Here is a 6455-nt window from a genome sequence, read left to right on the forward strand (position 1 = left end):
AGAAAAATATTAAAAAATAAATAAAACTATATTGTATTACCCTTTAGCCCGACTGCCACCTCGCACACCGGCCGAAAAGTGTTTCCCTATTGCTCAAGCGAACCCATTCACAACGCCAATAATAGATGCCACATATATAACGCTTTGCAATAACTTTGAAGAGTCAAAGAGCCGTTGAAGGAGTTTGTGTTACGCGGGCTGAAGGAATTTGTGTTACGCGAGAGGTGTTACGAGGTATTGCAACTAGCTACTCTCTCTCTCTCTCTCTCTCTCTCTCTCTCTCTCTACCGACCATTTCTCTCTCTAGTTGTAAATACATGTATATGGGGGGCAACATGCATGCAAGACTTCTTATGGATTGACAACATGTATGCAAGCTTACAATTTGGCTTTATTACATAAGCATGTAAGCATAAGTTATGTGATAATGTATGCAGAAGCATGTCATCTCAACAAGGCAAGGAGGTACCTACGTGGGATGTGTTTAAAACTAAAACTAGCTCTCCATATGAGAATGATTGTGAGGAGTACGTCCCTCTTTCTCTTGACCACACTTTCATGTCTATGTTGAGAACGCCATGACTTCCTACCCTGTTTCTTCTCGACATAGTTCACCCATAGCCCCAATTACTAGTCCCATAGCCTTGCCATCTCGGCCACCGAGATCCACTCCAAATGCTGGGACTCAATCTAGTGTGACTCAATCCAAAGTGACCTCAAGTGCTCCATCCAACCAAAGTCAATCTCTAAAGGATGGACCCCCATCAAAGAAGGCTAAGGTTACAGGAATTGTATGGTCTGATATAGCACAATGTACACTTTATTACATCATTACAGGAATTGTATGGTCTGATATAGCACAATGTACACTTTATGATGAGGTCTAGACGCACATCAACAAAGGAAACTTTCGAGCAAAGGATTGGAAAGTTATCACAGACAGGCTGAACAAAGATACAAGTGGCTCATCAAGCCAAGACCAAGTCAAAAACAGAATAAACACCTTGAAGAAATCTTATAAGAAAGAAAAGGTAAAGCAGAATTCCGTAGGGGCTGAGCCATAATCATGGCCTTTTTATGAGAAATGTGATACATTGTGGGGAAGTACTCCAAAATGCACTAGCTTGATGAATTCTCTCGACAGCGATGGAATGGCAGAGGCAGGAGTTGATACTAGGGTAGATGTAGGCATACTGGATGGAGGCATTAAAACAGCAACATATCAAGTTGGAGTGAAAAGTAAAAAAGGTGGCACCGTCCATGATGGTGTGAAAGGCAAAAAAGTTAAGGAATTTAAGAAATCCTCAATAAACATTCTTGGTCGATCGATGGGAGACGGCAATGAAAGTAGTGCCTAATAAACTAGGCGAGATTGAAGTAGTAATGATGATTCATGAAGAGAGACTATTTCATATAAGACAAGTATTAAGAGACTAAGGTTATGTAAAAGGGGAGAAGAAGGGTGTGTGTGTGTGGGTCCACTAGCTCACCTATTTAAAGGTGGAGCTAGAAGGCTTTTTTGTATTCAGCAAAAAGCCTAGTTGTATTTTGAGCAACTTAATAAGCAAGATATTTTCTTGTATTTTGTGAGTCTCTCTCCTCCACATAACGATCTAGCATGAGCACCACGAAATTCTAGCATGGTATCAGAGCTTGGCAAGATTAGGTCATTTTTGTGGTGTAGAATAGGTCAACTTCATTATCTTTTTCCTTGTGGAGCTGAACCTCCTGCCAGTGGAGGAGCTCTAGCAACTCGTGGAGGCAAGATCTTGAGGAGCTTTCAACTGGGAAAGTGAAGAGGACGTCCGGGCGCTCATTTTCGTACAGTAAATTGTCGGGTTTCCTCCTTCGTTGCCGCGGCATTGCCACCTGAGTGCGCCGACGCCGATTTCTGCTATGCTTGAAGTCGTACAGCCATACGCCGTGTGTGGACGATGGCAGGCTATGTGGGCTTCGGGCTTTTGAAGCCCATAACCTGAAGGGTGTACAGTCCAAATCCTAGTCCTAATGGTTGCTCCAAGTTCTCACAATCAGAGAAAAAACAGGCTGCTCTCCTTGAAAGCCATTGAAGCTTCCATTAAAGCTTCAAAATCAAGTTTTTTCTTGCTCTAATCCTCTCCTCTTTGCTCTAATCATTTAAGTGCTCTTGTGAGGGCTTGTTGCAGATCCTATTTTGAGCTTGAAGTGGTGGGCATACACCATGAGGTATTCATGAGCCTCATTCTCATCAAGCTTCATCAACATCATCTTCAAGAGCACAAAGCTTTTCATTATGAGCACTAATAGTGTTGATTAACACTAATAAGGCTACTAATCCAACAGAGGGGAGTCATTCCAAAGTGTTTCTAAACACTAAGAGTGTTCTTAAACACTAATAGTGAATCTAATCACCAATGCAAATGTCATTAGACGCTAGAAATGTGCTCTTAAGTACTAATCATATTTTTAAACACTAATGGTGATCTTAATCACCAAACAAAGTGTTCTTTGACACTAATAAAGCTAATCTCCATCAGAATTAGTGGTTGGGCACAAACCCTAAATGCTAAACCATAAGCTTCACCATCTTAATCTCCTTTTTTTAATGCAACATCCTTGGCTTGATTAAGGACTGTTGCACTCTCATAAGAACACTCTTAGTGTTTCTAAACACTAAGAGTGTTCTTAAACACTAATAGTGAATCTAATCACCAATTCAAGTGTCATTAGATGCTAGAAATGTGCTCTTAAGTACTAATCGTATTTTTAAACACTAATGGTGATCTTAATCACCAAACAAAGTGTTCTTTGACACTAATAAAGCTAATCTCCATCAGAATTAGTGGTTGGGCACAAACCCTAAATGCTAAACCATAAGCTTCACCATCTTAATCTCCTTTTTTTAATGCAACATCCTTGGCTTGATTAAGGACTGTTGCACTCTCATAAGAACACTCTTAGTGTTTCTAAACACTAAGAGTGTTCTTAAACACTAATAGTGAATCTAATCACCAATGCAAGTGTCATTAGATGCTAGAAATGTGCTCTTAAGTACTAATCATATTTTTAAACACTAATGGTGATCTTAATCACCAAACAAAGTGTTCTTTGACACTAATAAAGCTAATCTCCATCAGAATTAGTGGTTGGGCACAAACCCTAAATGCTAAACCATAAGCTTCACCATCTTAATCTCCTTTTTTTAATGCAACATCCTTGGCTTGATTAAGGGCTGTTGCACTCTCATAAGCCTTTCTCTCTCTACTTAAGCCAAAACATCCTTGGCTTGATTAAGGACTGTTGCACTCTCATAAGCCTTTCTCTCTCTACTTAAGCCAAAACATCACAAATTTCTGGTTTTTTCTTCTTTATAAATCAGCCCATTACTCTCTAGTAATCTCCTTCAATGCCCAATGTCAAAGGACAACACCCAAATCAAGAAGTTCTCGGGAGAGGGCTTCCACACTTGGCAAGTCCTTGTCAAGTACAAGATGATGTCCAAAGGTTTTTGGCCATTCATTTCTGGCACTAAGGTTATTGACCGAACTACGGCTGAAGATATTGAAGATGATGAGAGGGCACAAGCCATCATCATGCTTCATCTTGATGAGGCTCTCATTCACCATGTGGACCAGCTTCATCTTGATGAGGCTCTCATTCACCATGTGGACCAGCTTCCGACTGCAAAGGAGAAATGGGATGAGCTTGATAAGCTCTATGGAGCTCGTGGTAAGAATTCCAAGATCTCACTTAAAATTGAATTTTTCAGCTTGGAATTCAAAGAGGGAGACGGCATTGGAGCCTTCATCTCTCACTTGAAGGGCCTTATGGCTCAACTTGCATCAGTGAATGCGAGAATGGATGAAGATGATGCAGTGGCTGTTCTAAAAGTAGTCAAGAAGGTGTACCCCACCTTAGTCACCACCCTGAAGAACATACCTAATCCCACCCTTGAAGGAGTCATTCAATCTTGTCTTGATGAAGAAAAAAGGCCAAAGGGAGGAGTTGAATCTTCAAATGCAACAACTTCATCAAATATCGAACAAGCTTTGTCACATCAAGTGATCAAAGTAAGATGTGCCCATTGTAAAAAGGTGGGTCATGTGGCAAATAATTGTTGAATCAAATATCCCAACAAAATGAAATGTAACAAGTGTAAACAAACGGGACATATCACTTCTAAATGTCCTAACAAAGAGTCAAAGGCTAACTTTGTATCAGCCTCTAACTCCACTGAGAAATTGTTTTAAAACCTCAATGTAACCACACCTATATTCCTAACCTTGTACGCCTAATGTTATAAAGGCAACCTATGTCCAATACCACCTATTCCAATTTTCTTTCATAGTTGGTATTGAGGGGGGTATTAAGAGACTAAGGTTATGTAAAAGGGGAGAAGAAGGGTGTGTGTGTGAATGGACTTATGGTCCACTAGCTCACCTATTTAAAGGTGGAGCTAGAAGGCTTTTTTGTATTGAGCAAGAAGCCTAGTTGTATTTTGAGCAACTTAATAAGAAAGATATTTTCTTGTATTTTGTGAGTCTCTCTCCTTCACATAATGATCTAGCATGAGCACCACGAAATTCTAACAATAAGAAGAGGACACAAAGAGGCAAATAACCTATTTAAACATGCAAGTGGAAATTGGAAAGATTCTTAGCAAATTAGGCAAAGAATTGTAAGGATTTAATCATGGTATTGATGTGTTACTTTTGTATTCTTGTTATGTGCCTTACGTATTTGAGAAATCTTTACGACTTGTGCGTAGACATTTGGAACCACTCACCCCAAGGTAACATAGTAGATTGATCAAAGGTACGCATCAATCCATGCATCCTCTTGTGATTTTTTGTTTATTGTCCATGCTTAATTCTGCTCCTTGGTAGACTTCAGTTTGAAATGCAATGTAATTGTATTGTAGTAGGCACTTTAATGCTTATTTTATGTGCCTTTATGATGCAAAGTGTCATTGAATTCCTAGAAAAGGAGGGGTGGATGTAGAGTCCTCGAGAATGATGGTGTTTCCCACGCTAGGTGACTTTTTGGAGATGCATTCACTCTAGTCTTTGGTCCGAAGCGCGACTTGAAAATCAACATAGGTTTTTTTACACATATCGAATGTCATATGACTCATTCCATGTTTTGCGTGAAATGATTGAATCCTATTTGCCATTCACACATAGTGAGAACAAAAGTGTGTGATCCTATACCTACTGACCTTGCATTAGCAACTGTTCTTTGGAGATTAGCACATGGTCATTCTAGTACATCAATTTCACATTTATTTGGGATTGGGGAGTCCACTATTCATAAATATATGGGCATCATCATCCATATTTCATGCTTGCTGACAATGTTTGCAAGACATGGAATAGGGGTGCCTACGGGAGATTGCTTGGTCATAATTATTTTCGAGTTTGAGGAAATTACGTCTTTGCCAAATATGTGTGGTGCCTTAGATGGGACACATATCAAGTTGCAAAACGAAAGCCACCACAAGAGTGTTTTCCGGCTCAGTACGTGAGTTTACATGGTTTTCTGAGCATTGTGCTTCAAGGGATTGTAGATGCCCGTAAGATGGTTTGGAGTATTGTGTGTAGTGCTCCCGGTGGTATGCATGACTCCACATTTTAAGGGGTGCTCACTTTACAAGTTTGAAGAGGGGTGAGGTATTGAACACTCCAACAATAAACTTGTAAGGGCAAACTATACGACCTTATATTGTTGTTGCTGACTCGACGTATAAGCCCACTAGTTTCCTTGTGAAGCCATTTAGGCAAGCTGCAGGACAAATTCTTGAAGCCAAAATAGAGTTTGATAGGCATTTGTCCAAAGGTAGAGTGAAAGTTGAAAACATGTTTGGAATTTTAAAGAACAGGTGGCGCATATTGAGAGAGTTGAATGTCGCATTGCATTTTGCACCAAAAGTGGTTGGTGCTTGTTGTGTGTTACATAATTTTGTGCAGATGTGTGGCGAGGTAGAACCACAAATGGTGGTGGTGGTAATAGGGTTGGCATGGGGAGACAACAAGTACTTAGACGAAAGTTGCATGCCGCCTTTTTTCGTCATTTTTTCGTTTGCGATTGAGAAGGGAGATGCAAAGACAAATGAGGTATTTTTTTTGCTTTTTTAAAATTGTTTGCTCTCTTTTTTACTTTTACTAACTATGGGGGGTGGGTAGGGGAGCCTCTTGGTCATAGAGTGGTCATAGAGTGGCCTACCATGGCTGCTTAGGGGTTCAATTCCCCTCAGGCTCAATTACTTTGTTTGTGCATGTTTACAGGTGTGGTGGTCGACCGGCTGTGCAAGTCAGACTTTCATGTGCGAGATCCGTCCGATGACATCTGGCTACTAGCAAATGTCAGGCAAGTTCTTTGCCACCAATCAGACTTTTTACAGATCATGTGTGAGATGCCACTCCATTCGATGAGGTCCGATCGGTCACTCTTTTGCCAGACGGAGCCCACCGGTTGGA

Source organism: Cibotium barometz, chromosome 20 (genome assembly GCF_041138505.1).
Source record: "Cibotium barometz isolate CiBa-2024 chromosome 20, ASM4113850v1, whole genome shotgun sequence".
In the NCBI taxonomy this organism is placed as follows: domain Eukaryota; kingdom Viridiplantae; phylum Streptophyta; class Polypodiopsida; order Cyatheales; family Cibotiaceae; genus Cibotium; species Cibotium barometz.